The following is an 18,461-nucleotide window of genomic DNA, read 5'->3' on the forward strand; positions in this document are numbered from 1 at the left end:
AAGAAACAGAAGAAGAGTAGAGAAATGTAGGGTAGAATCAGAGAATGATGGCTCTGGTATGCTAAGTTATGAAATTTGGAATTTATGCCCCAGAGAGTGGAAATCCCTAAGTAATACAGTGACAAATACCTGAGGATTCAGCTCACGTAACAGGAAGAGCTTAAATTATATTACAATCATCTCAATGGCATTATTTAATATTACACCATATTGATGTTGTTCAGTAAATACTACGCTAACACAGACACAAAAGAAAACTAAATGAAACCTATTCATCTTGTCCTTGCTTTTCAACTAAGTCTCAACAATCAGTCACTAGCCCTCTCCTCTACTCCCTGGCTGATTTCACCAGACTCCATATTGTTTTGGTTTTGTTTAAAGTTTTTATTTATTTATTTTTAGACAGGGGAAGAGAGGTAGAAATAGGAGAGAAACATCAATTGGTCACCTCTGGCACACCCCCAACTGGGGAACTGGCCTGCAACCCAGACATGTGCCGTGACCAGGAATCGAACCAGTGACCTTTCAGGTTGCAGGACAACACCCAATCCATTGAGCCACTTGTCGGTACCAGACCCATGTTTTTAAACACAATCTATGTACTGATGACATCCCAAATATATATTCACAACCCTGACTTTGACTCTGGGGTCCAGACTTGATCAGTCAACTCCCAACTCAATGGTTATTCCTGGATTTTCTGGTGAGAATCACAAACTCAACATATCTAACTCAACTCTTCACGTTAAACCCCGGACTAGCTTCATCCAGTTTTCCATCTCTGTTTACATGACACCAGTTCTTCTAGCTAAGAACTTGCACTTATCTTTGATTCCTCTCTTTCTCTTAATGCCCACAACTAATCAATCAGCAAATTCTACCTTCAAAAACTACCTTGATCCCTTCTCAAATATTAAAGGGACTTATTTAAGAAAAAGATCAAAACTATAAATAGTAAAATGACAACAAATACACAGCTATCAACAAACCAAAACAAACTAAGCATATAACCAGAATAGGAACAGAATCATAGATATGGATATCAGTTGGAGGGTTATCAGTGGGGAGGAGTAAGGAGCAGAATGAGGGAAAAATACAGGAATTCAGAAGCATAATTAGTAGGTAAAAAATAGAGGAATGTTAAGAATAGTATAGGGAATGGAGAAGCCAAATATTTTACATGCATCACCCATGGACATGAACTAAGGGGAGGGGATAACTGGAGGGAAGAGGGGTACCAGGCAGAGTGGGGCAAAGGGGGGAAAATCAGGACAACGGTAATAGCATAATCAATAACATTTACTTTAAAAATATATATTATCTAAGTATACACTGGAAGAAAGGAAGGAAGGTAAGAAGGAAGGAAGCAAGGGTAAGCAAATCTGTCATTTTCCAGAGCATTTCACATAGTGACATATGTTATCAGTTTGGCCCAAATAAACTCTTTTTAAAAAAATAATAATAATTTGTCCTGGCTAGTGTGGCTCAGTGGACTGAGCGCCAGCCTGCAAACCAAGGGGTTGCCAGTTCGATTCCCAGTCAGGGCACATGCCTGGGTTATGGGTCAGGTCCCCATTAGGGGACACATGAGAGGCAACCACACACTGATGTTTCTCTCCCTCTCTTTCTCCCTCCCTTCCCTTCTCTCTATAAATAAATAAAATCTTTAAAAATAGTAATAGTAGTAATTAGATCAACTAGGTACATACAAAAATATTTTTTAAATAAAGAAATCTATGCCCTGCCTAGTGTCACTCAGTGGATTGAGTGCCAGCCTGAGAACCAAAAGGTTACCAGTTCGACTCCAGTCAGGGCACATGCCTAGGTTGCAGGCCAGGTCCCCAGTTAGTGGCATGAAAAAGGCAACCACACACTGATGTTTCTCTCCCTCTCCTTCTCTCTCCTTTTCCCTCTCTCTAAAAATAAATAAATAAAATATTTTAAAATTTTATTTTAATATAATAGCCCTGGCTGGTGTGGCTGAGTAGATTGAGTGCTGCCCTGCAAACCAAAGGGTCACTGGTTCAATTCCCAGTCAGGGCACATGCCTGGGTTGTATGCTGGGATCCTCCCCAGTGGGGAGCATGTGAGAGGCAATCAAACACTGATGTTTTTCAGGGACTTCCAGCCAAGATGGAGGCATAGGTGGAAGCACTGTGCCTCCTCCCACAACTAAATTTAAAGTCAGCGAAGTTTTAGAAATGAAAACACAGCCAAAACAGTGAAAACTGAACTGTACGGAAGTCTGACAACAACGAATCACTCAGCCAAACTAGTAAGAGGGGCGGAGTCAGCGGCAGAGTGGGGTCGGGCTGGAAAGATCGTTCTGTCCGACCCACCCAGGAGCAGAGGTGGAGGGGGTTGGTAGATGCCAGGCGTGGGGTGGCAACGGGCAGACCCAGTGAGAGCGCAGGGCAGCTGGCTGACTGCAGTCATACATTCAGGTGCAGATAAACCAAGTGAAGGAGCGAACAGTGAGACAGACAGCTCAGGCTAGGGCCTCAGCGACGGGAATTAGAGCCTGAAAGCACCAACTGGAAAGACTTTCTCAGGGTCGAGGGGCTGCGAGAGGCTCCAGGGCTCACAGAGTTCGTTGGACAGACTTTGGGCCCACACACCCAGGAACCAGCACCCGAGGGGCCCAATCTGCTTGTGGGAAGCCACAGAGGGGACAGAAATCTAAGAGGGAGAGGAGCAAAGCGCCGTTTTTCTACCCCTCTCTGACCCCGCCCCCACATACAGCATCACAACCCAGCGACTGGGTTGCCCGGCCCTGGTGAACACCTAAGGCTCTGCCCCTCATACATAACATGTGCGAACAGACCAAACATTATGACTCAAGAACAGCTCAAAGCCCCAGGGCCTATAATTCTAACTGACCAAGAAATAGCCAACCTATCAGATGCACAGTTCAAAACATTGGTGATTAGGATGCTCACAGAACTGGTTGATTTTAGCCAAAAATTAGAGGAACATACGAAGGCTAAACTGATTGAAATGAAGGGAAATGCACAGGAAACCAATAGTGATGGAAAGGAAACTGGGTCTCAAATCAAGGGGGTGGACCAGAAGGAAGAAAGAAACCACCAAACAGAAAAGAAGGAAGAAACAAGAATTCAAAAAATTAGGAGAGGCTTAGGAACCTCCAGGACATCTTTAAACATTCCAACGTCCAAATTACAGGGGTACCAGAAAGGAAAGAGGAACAACCACGAGTGGAAAACTTATTTGAACAAATAATAAAGAACTTCCCCAGTCTGGCAAAGGAAATAGACTTCCAGGAAATCCAGGAAGCTCAGACAGTCCCATAGAAGTTGGGCCCAAGAAGGAACACACCAAGACACATCATAATTACATTAGCCAAGATTAAAATGAAGGAGAGAATTCTAGAAGCAGCAAGAGATAAAGGGACAGTCACCTACAAAGGAGTGCCCATCAGACTGTCAGCTGATTTCTCAAAAGAGACTTTATAGGCAAGAAGGGGGTAGAAAGAAGTATTCCGAGTCATGAAATCCACAGACCTACATCCAAGATTGCTCTATCCAGCAAAGCTTTCATTTATTTTTTTTATTTTTTGTATTTATTTATCTTCAGAGGGGAAGGGAAGGAGAGAAGGAGAGAAACATCAATGTATGGTTGCCTCTCATGAGTCCCCCACTGGGAACTGGCCTGCAACCCAGGCATGTGCCCTGACTGGGAATCAAACCACTATCGTGTTGTTTCCCAGGCCCACGCTCAATCCACTGGGCCGCACCAGTCAGGGCGCAAAGCTTTTATTTAGAATGGAAGGGTAAGTAAAGTGCTTCTCAGATAAGGTCAAGTTAAAGGCGTTTATCATCACCAAACCCTTATTATATGAAATGTTAAAGGGACTTAACTAAGAAAAAGAAGATAAAAAATACTAACAGTGAAAGGACAGCAAACTCACAGTTATTAACAACCACACCTAAAACAAAAGCAAACCAAGAGGACAGCTAGATGGGGAGTGGAAACATAGAAATGGAGATCACATGGAGGGTTAGCAACAGGGGAGTAGGAGGAGGAGGGGGGACAAGGTACAGAGAATAAGTAGCATAGATGGTAATTAGAAAATAGACAGGGGGGAGGGCAGGAATACTATGGGAAATGCAGAATCTAAAGAACTTGGGATACATGGACATGAACGGAAGGGGGAAATGGTGGGGGAGAGGTGTGCAGGGTGGAGGGGAGTGAAGGGGAGAATGGGACAACTGTAATGGCATAATCAATAAAATATATTTAAATAAATAAATAAATAATACTGATGCTCTTCTCTCTCTCTCTCCCTATCCCTCTCTCTAAAAATAAATAAAATACTTCATAAATATTATTTAAAGAATTAAAGAAATCTGATTGAACTGTGTAATGTATCAGTATTTATTGATTACTTAATTATAACATATGTACCATGCTAACATAACATGTCATTAATTGGGAAAACTAGGTGTTGGGTATATGAAAACTCTCTACAACATTTTCTGCAATTTTTCAATAAATGTAACAGTTCTAAAAGTTTATTTTAATTAAATTCATCCAAAATATAAAAAAAAATAATTCACCCAAAAATTCTACCAAATAAAATCACTTGTAGTTCGAATTTGATATATACCATTCCAGACTTCATAGTTAACTTTTTTTAATTAACTTATTTATTTTTTCAAAGAGAATGGAAGGGAGGGAGAAAGAGAGGGACAGAAACACCAATGTGTGAGAGAAACATCAATCAGTTGCCTCTCACACACAGCCCAACCAGGGACTGGGCCACAATGCAAGTATATGCATGGATTGGGAGTCAAACCAGTGACCTTTCCCTTTGTAGGACGTTGCTCAATCAACTGAGCCACACCAGTCAGGGCGCCAGATTGCTTTTGATGACATTTTAGACATCTATTTAAATTAACACATATAAGTATCTTCCTACAAAAATGTGATCATGTTACATGTAACTTTGTAACCTACTTTTTACACTTAAGAAAACAGATATACTTTCCAAGTCATTAGTACAAATCTGTATCATGACTACAAGCTATAAGGTATTGCCTTCTATGAAAGTACTATATTTATTTAACCAATCTCCTATTATACAATATCTAAGTTTTTTCAATTTTTGTTATTATAAAAAATACTGCAAGACAACTCTTAAAAGAATGTTTGCAAGACTATGAATTAGTGCCTTAACACAGATAAGGCACTGCTGAGTCAAAGGACATACAGGTTTTTAATACTTTCAATAAGTATAGTCCAAATACCCTCCTCCATTAAGGATCTTCATATGTAAATATCCACCATCAGCAGCATATGAGTGTATCAATTCCCCCACTCCTATGTCAATACCAGATAATATATTATTACATAAATGCCAATGTGTCATCTAGACTGTGGTGGGAAGTGTTTATAAATGAAAAATAATGTATCTTTATCTTGATTGGTCACTTTTATGTCCCTGTGTGTGTGACCTACCTATTCATGCCTTTGCCCATCCAATAGACATTAAGGTCATTAACATTAGGTCCAAAGACATTAGGTCCAATACATGGTACAAGATTTTTTCCCCCTGCTATTTGCCTGGCTTTGCTCATCACTAGATCCCTTATACCTAAAAAACTGCCTGGCACATAGTAAGTACTCAGTAAATATGTTAAATGAATACTAAATGAGTAAGTTCATTTTCTAACTTTATAGTGTTTTTGCCAACTAAAGTTTGTTTTATGCAATAATTCTATCAATCTTTGCTTTTATGGATTCTGCCTTTGCAGTCAGCCTTAGAACAATTCATCCTAGTACAAAATTAGAAAACTGTTTACCCATTTTTCAAAGTAGTAATTTTCTGACTTTTCATTTTATATCTAAATATCTAATTCACCTGGATTTCATTTTATTTACATTTTCAGGCAGAATTCTTTTTTCCCCCAAAATGGTTGGTTAGTCAATTGTTCCATAAAAATTAAAAGTAAATATATTTAGCCCTGGCTGGTGTGGCTCAGTGGATTGAGCACAAGACCACAAACCAAAGGGTCGATGGTTCGATTCCCAATCAGAGCAAATGCCTGATTTGTGGGCCAGGTCCCCAGTAGGGGGAGCATGAGAGGCAACCACACACTGATGTTTCTCTCCCTCTCTTCCTCCTTTCCCCTTTCTCTAAAATTAAATAAATAAAATCGTTTTAAAAAGTAAATAAATCAAATAAATAAAAATAGAAAATGTTCAATTTCCCTTACAAGTTAGCAAAAATAATTTTTACATGAAAAAAATTGTTCCAATATAATTTCGAAGTTTTCTCTACTATGAAAAGCCACTTTTATAGTACAAGACAGCCTAATATAGTTCTAAATTTATTATTCTGTTCCACTGCTCTATTCCAGACTTACTACTTATTATCACAGCTTTATTTGTATATTCACTAGTGTTATTCCCTCCCCACCTCACTTTTCTCTTTCAAAAATTTTCCTACTTTACAGGTTCATTCCTCCAAATGAACTTTAGAATTACTTTGTCAAGGTTTCAAAAGGAATTCTGGTTGGAATTCCATAAAATTACCAGCCATATGACCTTATGCAAATTACTTAATCTCTCTTTTGCTATTACCCTCATTGGTAAATGGAGATAATAGTACTCACCTTATGGGTTTTTTATGAGAACTAAATTAATTAAGACATATAAGGCACTATGCCAGAAAGATAGTAACTATTATTATAATTGCTAAAAATGTAAACTATTATTATTACGATTGTTCAATAAATGTTTCTCAGATCATGCTCCCACAAAATTCAAAGGCCCCCTAAAATTCAAAGATATATCAAAAGGTAGCATAAACCCTAAAGAGTGATATGAAAAATACATAATGTATGCTTCTTTCATTTCACTAAAGGCCTTGACCTTTGGTAAAGTAAAGAGCTATAGCTGGGAGAAGAGGACCAAAGGCTGGCGGCAGGGAGCCTCAACTGCTTTACAAGGACTGGTCCACCAAGTGGAGAAGCCTTATGGGGCATTAGCAAGTCCCTTCTTGTGTTTCCTCATCTCCAGTTATAACAATATGAACCTCGATTTCTTTCCAGGAAATACACATGGACTATATACATCTCAAAGAATAGTTTTCATGTAAGAAAAGTACAAAGTACAAATGCTATTGATAAACATGGACAAATGTGCTAGAATATTACAACAAATTACCACCACCAGATTTCCCACATCACTGTAATAATGTTGGGAGAGGGAACTGCTGTGAAAAGATGGAATTGTCTTATAATTGTGAACAATTTGCTCACTGTTAATCCCTTCATTAACTGCATAACATTGGGATAACGCAGAGGTCATATAGCATCTGAACGACCTTAAAAAAATAATCTATACACAGCCAAAATATAAAGGAGAAAATGAAAGCCAAGAGTGGCAACGTGACTTGCTAATTACAAAAGTAGCCAAGGCTTAGATAAACCCCAGGCCTCTCCCAGACGTCGGCTCATTCCACCACAGGTTCTCTGCGAGGCTTGCCACGCTTTCATGTGGGAGGAGTAAAAGCAGACAATTCGGCTGCTTCAAAACCGCAGAAAAGGCACAGGACGGCGCAGTCGAAGACACGTGACTGACTACGCCTCTCCCCTGTCCCATCCTCCCCCTTCCCCGCGCCAGCAGCACGCGCTGCCAACCTCATCATGTGACCTTCACGCGGCCCCAGCGCTCCCCCTGCTCGGCAACTCTTTCCAGCAGCCATTTTGATGAGAACTTGTCGTCCATGCTCACAGCGGTGCTGAAGACCGCGAAAACCCGTGGCCAGATTTTACAAGCCGCATAGGCGCTTCGAAAAAAAGCTCCAGCCGTCAGGGCTGAGCCGAACCTCACGGTACACGTCGCACCCCGGGGCGCCGGGGAAAAATGTGGGTGCGCCTCGGCCTGCGATTGGCTGTGGCGTCCACGTGATGACATTGCCCCCCTCAACCCTCTCCTTCCCCGCTCCCACAAAATACACCCAAACTGACTTTTTAACACCTCGCGCCAAGTACACACCACTGGGCGCGTGGGGACGGACGGAACGCGTGGCAACCAAGGCGCCTGCGCGTACCTGCCAGGGCCGATCGGAGCAAACCCACGCGCCGTTCCGCTCACGTCTCCGGGAATCCTCGCGCTGCTGGACCACCCGGCTACTCATTGGCTGCCAGCTTCAGTCACGTGCTTAACTCAGTCCTGCCCCTAACCGCTAATCACCTGGCACTGTGCTCGAAGCGGCGCCGAAAGTCATTCGCACGCGGAAAGGGAGGCCAGTTAGAGGGCCTCCTTTTCTGCGGTTAGGGGGTAGTACTCAGAAAGGAAAAACGAAAACGCAGGTCTTAAAACCAAGAAAGCTCACACCTACCGGTTTAACTTCGCGTGCCCCTCCAGGAACCGGGAACCATCGCCCTTGGGCGCTCCCCGATGCACGCCGGGATACGTCTGGCGCCCCTCGGTGTGCTGCAGAGCATGCCGGGAAAAGCACCTCTCCCGATTTCCTGGCTCTCACCTCCGGGGCATTCCTTTCAAGTCCCCTTGAAAGCCGGTCCTTGGACTCAGAATAAGGCGGTTTGAGTAATTATGGGAGTGTAACTGAATATAACAGGCACTTTCAGTCCCCTTCCCCTTACTTTTTCGATCTGTGTGGTCTTGGGGAAACTGCTTAACCTTTCTTCTTGGAGCATGCATTTAGTAAGTGCCTGCTGAGTTGCCTTTGAGAACATTGCAAAAAAAATAGCAAGGGTATTTGCCTATTAGTAAACCACCAGTCTTTCCTGGTCAGTGAAAAACAAATGCTAATTTACATACAACTTCAAACCCCACTTGGGAGACTACTTACTACCTGGAATTTCTCTTGAGGCAGAAGATCAGACCTTTCTTGGTAAACTTACTACTGGAAAAAGCATTTGAGATATTGCTCCTCGACAGTTGACTGGCTTAAATAGACTCCTAATTCTCTAATCAAAGCAAACCACACTTGTTAGGGATAGTGGTGGGGGCAGGGGAGGAAAGAACAGGAGGCAAGAGGTTTTTTAAAGGGGGCATAGATATGGCCCCGTTATATTTTCTGGCTCAAGTTAATACTACCTGTGGTATAACAGAACCGAGAAAAAAGGTGGTCTCACATCAAAACAAGTTAATTTTGTAAACTATTCACAAACCAACCTCCAAATAAAAACTTAACATTCTGCTCCAATGAAGTCCCTAATTAAAATAATTTATACCTCTTCTGCTTTGAACTTCATTCCTCAATTTTGCTGATTTCAAAATTTTATTTCATGCCCTGGTTGGTGTGGGTCAGTGAATTGAGTGCCAGCCTGTGAAAGGTCGTTGGTTCAATACCCAGTTAGCGCATATGCCTGGGTTCCAGGCCAGGTCTCTAGCTGGGGATGAGCTAAAGGAAACTGATGTATCTCTCACACATTCATTTAGCTCTCACACATAGATGTTTCCCTCTCTTCCTCTCTTTCCCTCCCTCTAAAAATAAATAAAATTTCTTTTAAAAACGACTTCGTGGTTTTAGTTCGTAAAGAAATTATCAAGAGTGGAGAATTAGAAATAAAATGTTTCTTGATTTATAAAATGGATACTACCAAGCTGAAACATAATTTCAGGCTCCCTTTTTGGGCTTCAAGGTACTTGATGAGCCTAATTAATTATCAGAAAATTATTTCCTGAGTAGAAAATCAAAAGAAAAGGATTAAACTTCTGGGTCTTTACCCATATCACCTCGCGGACTTTTGGCTAACATCAAATGTAGTATCTTTTCTTATCAGTCTAAACATCTGGGTATTTATTCAAAGACCATGAAAACACTAATTTGAAAAGATATATGCACCCCCATACTAATTGCAGCATTATTTACAATAGCCATGATATGCAAGCAACCCAAGTGTCCATTGTGGGATGACTGGATAAAGAAAATGTATACATATACATGCACATACTCAGCCATAAAAACAATGAAATATTGCCACTTAGGACAGCATAGATGGACTGTGAGGGCATTATGCTAAATGAAATAAGTCAGATGAAAAAGACAAAAGCCATATGGTTTCATTTACATGTGTCATATAAAACAAAAAAGAAATGAACAAAAACAAACTTACTACAGACAAGAGATTGGTAGTCACCAGAGGAGAAGGTGGGGTACAAGAAAGGCAAAATGTATAAAAGGGGGTCAAGTGAATGACAACAAATGGAATCTCGTTTAGATATATAGTATATTTGTATATACTATAGCATATGCAGATATTAAATTACAATGTACACCTGAAAATTATATAATGTTACTAACAAATATTACCATAAAATGTAATGATAAATTAATAAAATAATATAAATATAAAAGAAAAGGAGTAAGATGATCACATAATAAATAATTATGGTCATTAAACCATATCTATGCTAAACTTGAAGTTTATGAAACACTCCAATATATCTTACTGTTTGAAATCTTAACAATGCTGAGAGAAAAATGCTATACTAATTTTACAGTCTTCTGAGACAATGTTAAGTAGAAGTCTGGAAAATAAGGAGTTTTGTAAGATTTTATTTATTTGTTTTTAGACAGAGGGGAAAGTAGGGAGATAGAAAGGAAGAGAAATATCAACGTGTGCTTGCCTCTCACATGCTCCCTACTAGGGACCTGGCCCGCAACCCAGGCACGTGCCTTGACTGGGAATCCAACTGGCAACCCTTTAGTTCTCAGGCCATCACTGGAAAATGTGTTTTAACATATGCTCCAGGCAAACTGATGCCCAAAATAGGTTTAGGGACTATTGGATAAAGTGGAAACAGCCCAGGCCTTGAAGTCAGACCTATCTGGGTAAACTCACAGTTCTCTCACTTATTGTACTTTGACCCTGAACAGGTTTTAAACTTCCTGAGGCTCAGTACCTTGAACTATAAATTGGGGCCCATCATACTTAGTTTTGGGATTATCATCCTGATTTGGAGATAACAATATTGAGAATACCTGTCACAGTCCTTGGTAAATAAGAAGTACTCTATAAATATGACTATTACTTATTGACAAAGATTGTATTCTAACCAGCATCCTGTTCTCTCTCCAATACAACAGATTCTTGAATCCTTTTTTTCTCCACTATTCTGTTTCTCCCCTAGACAGTGCTAGAGGCACACTAACAGATTCTTACACTGCAGATCTCTTTTAGACTCTGCAATGACTATTGCCCATCTGTTGGTACAAATTGTTACCTTATCTCCTGCTTTCATTTCAGGGGGGTTTTTCCTCTTAACATATTTAAAATGCTGAACTGTAGACATTATTGAAGTAAAGTGATAATACTTAAAGGAGGTTAAATCTGTGTATATTTATATGCTTCAGAATAAAAATACCCTCAAAACTCACACTTCCTTTCACTTACATAACAGTATTTTAGATGCTCCCTTCCCAGTCTCATTCCAGTGGTTGCTTTTATATTCTCCTAGTTTCACCACCAACTCATAACAAAGGGAAGATTTAGCTAAGGCAGAGTTACCCATACACATCTGAAATTCAGTATTTCCAAATTCAAATTAATTATACATTATTTTAACCCACACAACTACTACTATATTCCCTTTAATGGGCAATAATGCCACCATTTTGATAACTCTTCCATAGGAAACCTCCATTATCCTTAATGTTTCTTCTAATTTGTTTTTGACAATCAATTGATTACAAAGTACTGTGGCTTCTTCACAAAAAATTTTTTTCATTGATTTCTTTTTTTAGAGAGAGGGAGGAAAGGAGAGAAAAAAAACATTAATTTGTTGCTCCACTCATTTATGCACTCACTGGCTGATTCTTTTATGTGCCCTGTCCATGGATTAAACCTACAACCTCAGTATATCAGAATGACATTCTAACCAACTGAGCACAAGCCAGAGCCAAATTCTGTTGCTTCTAGCCCTTAAATTTCATTTAAATCCAACCTTACTTTCCATTCTTCCACCATTGCATTAGTTCAACCTTTATCTCTATGAGAACTAACAAATATAAGTTTTTCACTATAATAATAATAGCATATTAAAGTCGATTTCGGAATGTAAAATATGTGGGAACTTCTGGCCAAGATGGAGGTGTAGGCAAATACACTTTTCCTCCTCACACAACCAAAAGAAGGACAACAACAAGTTTAAAAACAAAAAAAACAACCAGAACTGTCAGAAAATCAAACTGTATGGAAATCCAACAAGCAAGGAGTTAAAGAAACATTCATCCGAACTGGTAAGACGGGCAGAGAAAGGCAGTCAGGCCATAAAGGACGCCTGGAAAGGCAGTGGCTGGAGGGCAGGGGTGGGTGAGGTGACAGCTAGAGGACTGAGCTGTCCCATATTCTTGTGCAGATAAGCTGGGAGGAACAACTAGGGAGCGAAACAAACTGCACAACCCAGGGTTCAAGCGTGGGAAAAGAAAGCCTCAAAACCTCTGGCTGTAAAAACCTGTAAGGTGGTGATGGGAGAAACTCCCAGCCTCACAGGAGAATTCATTGCAGACACTCACAAGGTCCTAGAATGTACACAAATCCACTCACCCAGGAATCAGCACCAGAAGGGCCCAATTTGCTTGTGGGTAGTGGGAGAAGTGACTGAAAGCTGGCCAAGAGCCAAGCAAGCAGCATTGTTCCCTCTCTGACCCCTCCCCCACAGACAGCAAAGTGAGTTGCCTCCCCCTGGCAAATAACTAAGGCTCCGCCCCTTGCAACATGACACCTGAGGCAAGACAAAAAAACATGGTCCAAATGAAAGAACAGATCAAAACTTCAAAAGTAAAACTAAGTTATGAAGAGATAGCCAACCTATCAGATGCAGGGTTCAAAATACTGGTAATCAGGATGTTCACAGAAATGGTTGAGTATGGTCACAAAATAGAGGAAGAAGTGAAGGCTATGCAAAGTGAAATAAAGCAAAATATACAGGGAAGCAACAGTGAAGGGAAGGAATCTGGGACAGAAGGAAGAAATAAATACCCAACCAGAACAGAATGAAGAAAAAAGAATTCAAAAAAAAGAGAGAGAGAGGCTTAGGAACCTCCAGGACAACTCTAAATGTTCCAACCTCAGAATCATAGGGGTGCCAGAAGGGGAAGAGGAAGAGCAAGAAATTGTAAGCTAATTTGAAGAAATGATGAAGGAGAACTTCCCCAGTCTGGCAAAGGAAGTAGACTTCCAGGAAGTCCAGGAAGCTCCAAGAGTCCCAAAGAAGTGGGACCCAAGAAGGAACACACCAAGGCTCATCATAATTACATTACCCTGGATTAAAGATAAGGAGAGAATCTTAGAAGCAGCAAGAGAAAAGGAGACATTTCCCTACAAAGGAGTGCCCATCAGACTGTCAGCTGATTTCTCAAAAGAGACCCTACAGGCAAGAAGGGGTTGGAAAGAAGTATTCCAAGTCATGAAAGGCAAGGACCTACAACCAAGATTACTTTATCCAGCAAAGCTTTCATTTAGAATGGAAGGGCAGATAAAGTGCTTTTCAGGTAAGGTCAAGTTCAAGAAGTTCATCACCACCAAGCCCTTATTATATGAAATGTTAAAGGGACTTATCTAAGAAAAAGAAGATCAAAACTATAAACAGTAAAATGACAAGAAACTCACAACTATCAACAATTGAACCTAAAACAAATACCTAGAACAGGAACAGAATCACAGAAATGGAGATCACACAGAGTATTGTTAGCAGGGAGGGAGAGGGGGCAGAGTGGGGGAGAAGGCACAGGGAATAAGAAGCATAAATGGTAGATACAAAATAGATGGGGGGTGGTTAAGAATAGTATGGGAAAGGGAAAAGCCAAAGAACTAATATGTGGAACCCATGGATATGAACTAAGTGGTATAGGGGAATGCTGGTGGGAGGGGGGTGCAGGGTGGAGGGGATAAAAGGGAGAAAAAAATGGGACCACTGTAATAGCATAATCAATAAAATATACTTTTAAAAAGAATATAAAATATGTCATCTTGCCCTGGCTGGTGTAGCTCAGTGGATTGAGCACAAGCTGTGAACCAGAGAGTCATCAATTTGATTCCCAGTCGGGGCACATGCCTGGGTTGCAGCCAGGACCCCAGTGGGGGCCACATGAGAAACAAGCACACATTGATGATTCTTGCCCTTTTTCACTCCCTTACCCTCTCTCTAAAAAGAAATAAACAAAATCTTTTTTTAAAAATGTAATCTATATTGTTTTTGCAATAGACCATACAGGTTCCTAATGCCCTACACTGTGAATGTTCTTAGTAAGGGTAAGTGAAATAATTCTGCTAATATAAGCAAACACAGGGTCTGGCACAAATAATGCCCCTTTTTTATTACAAAATCTTATATTACAAAATGATAAGCATGTAATTCTGCAACATAACAATATCACACTCAAGCACACCATATGACGTTTTAGATGAAACGTTCAAATTAAAACTATAAATGATCACCCCATATTATTTCTCTACCAACCACACTTAAGCAGGCCTCACTTCTGCTGGGCCCTGTGTACATACAGTGAAATATTATTTAGCCTTGAAAAAGAAGAAACTTTCTGACACATGCTATAACATGGATGAACACTGAAGAGACTGTGCTAAGTGAATTAAGCCAGGCACAAAAAGACAAATCCTTTATTTATGTTTCTACTTACATAAGGTACCTAGAGTAGTTAAATTCATAGAGAAATAAAGTAGATGTGTTGGCTGGAGGGAGGGGAAGACAGGGAGTTGTTGTTTAAAGGAAATAGAGTTTCAGTTTTGCAAGGTGAAAAGAGTTCTGGGGATTAGTTGAAAAACAGCGTAAATTTACTTAACACTACTGAACTACAGTCAAAATGATTAAGATGGAAAATTTTATGACGTATATATTTTACCACAATTTTTATAAAAAGACAGCAGATACCTGTTGGCTGAATGAAAGAATGAATGCACATACAAAGTAAGACTGATTTTTTCTTCAGTCCTCACAGGACACATGATTTTAGAGAGAGCAGAAGGAAGAGAGAGAAAAAGAAACATCAATATGAGAGAGTAACATCTATGGGTTGCCTCCCATAAGTACCCCATCCAGAGGCCTGGGGACTGAACCCCGAACTCTCCCATGCACAGAACTAGGTTCCAACCAACCAAGCCACACCCATCAGGATCTAAGACTAATGTTTCTCTTTTTTTAAGCATTTCAAGATTTGTATTTATTTATTTTTAAAGACAGGGGAAAAGAAGGAGAAAAACATCAATGTGTAAGAGAAGCATCCTCTGGGGACCTGGCCTGCAACCCAGGCATGTGCCCTGACTGGGAATTGAAGGGGTAACCTTTGGGTCTGCAGGCCAGTGCTCAATCCACTGAGCCACACCAGCCAGAGCTAGACTGATGTTTCTGATACTCATTTACCATTTCTTTTTTTTTTTAAGACTGTACTTATTTATTTATTTTTAGAGAGAGAGGAAGAGAAAGAAAGAAAAACACCGATGTGCAAGAAAAATATCTGTTGGTTGTCTCGTTCACGGCCCTAATGGGGTCCTGGCCCACAACCCAGGCCTGTGCACTGACCAGGAATCAAACTGGAAAACTTTCAGTTTATGGGACTATGCCCAACCCACTGACCCACACCATTCAGGGCCTCATTTACCATTTTGACTTCACTGGATTTGGCTACCTCTAATGATTAGTAGTATTGAGTGAGTGTGTGTGTGAAAGAGAGAGACAGCAAGACAGGGCAGAAAAAAATATGATGGATTTCAGGATTAATGAAATGTTACACTGAAAATCACTATGTAATTTATTACTTATAACAAAAGCCAAGTTTTGATTTTTAATAAAAAAAAGAAAGTATCATACCATATCTTCTCTATGGTAAGTGCCCTAAGTCAGACTGTCTCTGTATCTCTTTGTCTCCATGTGTGTGCTCCTTCCTTTCTCCGGTATCTCTTATTTTCTTCTTGGATTCAGCGCTTTACTCAGTCCTTACAGTAGACTGCTGCCTGGCATCCTGTCCCCAGTCTCTCGCCCTATCCAGTCCATCCTCCACACTGCTCCCAGATTGATCTTATTTTTCTGAAGCACAGATCACATCATAATGCCTCCACATGACACCATTGACAAAGTCCAACTTATCAATCTCTTCTTTATTAGCACTTATCATATCTCATTAAGAAAGCTTTGCCGGCCCTGGCTGGTGTAGCTCAGTGGATTGAGCGCGGGCCTGCGAACCAGAGGATCGCAGTTCGATTCCCAGCCAGGGCACATGCCTGGGTTGCAGGCTGGTTCCCTGCAGGCCAACTCCCAGCAGGGGACACATGAAAGGCAACCATACATTGATATTTCTCTCCTTCTCTCCTTCCTCTCTGAAGATAAATAAATAAAATCTTTGAAAAAAAAAAAAAAGAAAGCTTTGCCCATCCCAAAGTTGTAAAGATTTTCTTCTGTGCTTTTGCAGATGTTTTATAGTTTAGCTTTTACATTTAGGTCTAATATGTACTTCAAATTAATATCAGTATATATTGTAAGGTAGGAGTTAAGGTTCTTTTTTTCCCATAAGCATACCAAATTGATCCAACACTATTTGTGGAAGACCATTTTCCTCCTTTAAATTACCTTGGTGCCTGTTATAGTTATTTATCACTCTGAAACAAATTACCCCAAAACTTAGAAACTTAAAACAGCCAATATTTATTACTTCATAGTTTCTGTGGTAAAGAAATCTGGGTACAATTCAGCTGGGTGCTCTGGAAAAACATTTCTCATGAGGCTGAGTCAAGCTGCTGGCCAAGGCTGTGGTCTCATCTAAGGGCTTGATTCAAGGGAATAAATAGCAGTCTTCTTCCAAGCTCGTTCATGTGGGGCTTGGCGGGCCTTGGTCCCCTGCCACCCGGCCCTCTCCAGACGGCTGCCTTACGATATGGCAGCTAGTTCTTTACCAATAGCAAGCCATCCAAGAGAGAAAGAGTATCCACAGATACAAGCTATAGTTTTTTTAAACCCAACTCCAGAAGTAACATCCCGTCACTTCTGTCAGCCCACACTCATGGGCAGGAGATTATACAAGGAGGTAGAAATCATCGGTGGCCATCTTAGAGACTGCCTACCACAACATCCTTTTTCACAAACCAATTGAGTCTATACATTTGGTCTATTTCTAGGCTCTCTTCTGTTCCATTTATATGCATATTAATGTCGTGCTGACTTGATTTCTGTAGCTTTATAGAGAGGTCTTATGGTCAGGTAGTATCTGTCCTTCAACTTTATATTTTTCAAAATTATTTAGACTACTCCAAGTCTTTTATATTGTCACATACATTTTAAAATCAACTTGTCAGTTTTTATGAAAAACCTGATGGTATTTTAATTGGAATTGCATTGAATCTACAGATCAATTTCTGAAAAACTAATATCTTAATAATATTGTTTTCTAATCCATTAACGTGTAGTCATAATACATATATCTGACCAAGGAGGAATATTCAGAATATATAAGAACCTCTATAACACAATAATAAGACAGCAAGTAAATATTTTTTAAAGATTTTTATTTATTTATTTTGAGAGAGAGAGGAAGGAGAAAGAGTGGGAGAGAAACATCAACGTGAGGTTGCTTCTTGTGCACCCCCCACTGGGGACCTGGCCTGCAACCCAGGCATGTGCCCTGATTGAGAATTAAACCTGTGACCCTTTGGTTTGCAGGCCTGTGTTCAAACTACTGAGCTACATCAGCCAGGGCAGCAACCTACTTAAATATTTTTTAAGTAGGCAAGACTTGAACTGACACACAACAACAAAAAAAATCTAAAAATATCTAATTAGCATATAAAAAGATGCACAATACTATTAATTATCAGAAAAATACAAATAACAACCACAATGAGATACTACTTCATAACCTCCAGAATGTCTAAAATTTAAAAAACTAACAATAGCAATTGTCACTTTCATTTGGAGCAATTATAATTCTCTTACATTGCTGCTGGGAGTATAAAATGGTACAATTCTTTGGAAAGTAGTTTCACAATTTTCATAAATTTTATTTTATTTTATTTATTGATTTTAGAGAGATAGAGAGAGAAGGGAGAGACAGACAGAGAGAGAGAATGACATAGATTTGTTGTTCCACTTCTTTATGTATTCATTGGTTGATTCTTGTATGTGCCCTGACTGAGACTGAGCCTCAACCTTGGTGTATCAGGATAATGCTCTAGCCAACTGAGCTACCCAGCCAGGACACAAAATTTAACATATATTATACTATGACCCAGAAACACAATTTCTGGATATTTACTCAAAAAAACAAACAAACATGTATCTCCAAAACAGTGTCATATGACAACTTTTATAACAGCTTTTTTTTAGATTCACTGATCTTTAGAGACAGAGAAACACTGATCTGTCATATCACCATTTCCACACTCGCTGGTTGACTCCTATACGTGCCCTGATCAAACCAAAACCTTAGCGTATGGGGAGGATGTTCCAAACAA

At 40.0% G+C, this 18,461-nt stretch overlaps 1 protein-coding gene across 2 annotated transcripts in view; it reads right to left on the reverse strand.

The window, feature by feature from the left end:
- MGA (MAX dimerization protein MGA) overlaps nt 1-8,437 on the reverse strand; it is a 136,844-nt gene extending 128,407 nt beyond the window's left edge. The window contains exon 1 of one of the 2 annotated variants that reach the window (XM_037056008.1): nt 8,369-8,437. The gene's annotated coding sequence lies outside the window, so the exon portion shown is untranslated. Of the gene's footprint in view, nt 1-8,077; nt 8,234-8,368 lie in introns of those variants that run through there. The other variant, XM_037056009.1, reaches the window with a different exon arrangement.
- Between the last annotated feature and the right edge of the window lie 10,024 nt (nt 8,438-18,461).

This window comes from Sturnira hondurensis, unplaced genomic scaffold, assembly GCF_014824575.4.
Source record: "Sturnira hondurensis isolate 20B ecotype Veracruz unplaced genomic scaffold, ASM1482457v3 Scaffold0008782, whole genome shotgun sequence".
Classification (NCBI taxonomy): Eukaryota; Metazoa; Chordata; class Mammalia; order Chiroptera; family Phyllostomidae; genus Sturnira; species Sturnira hondurensis.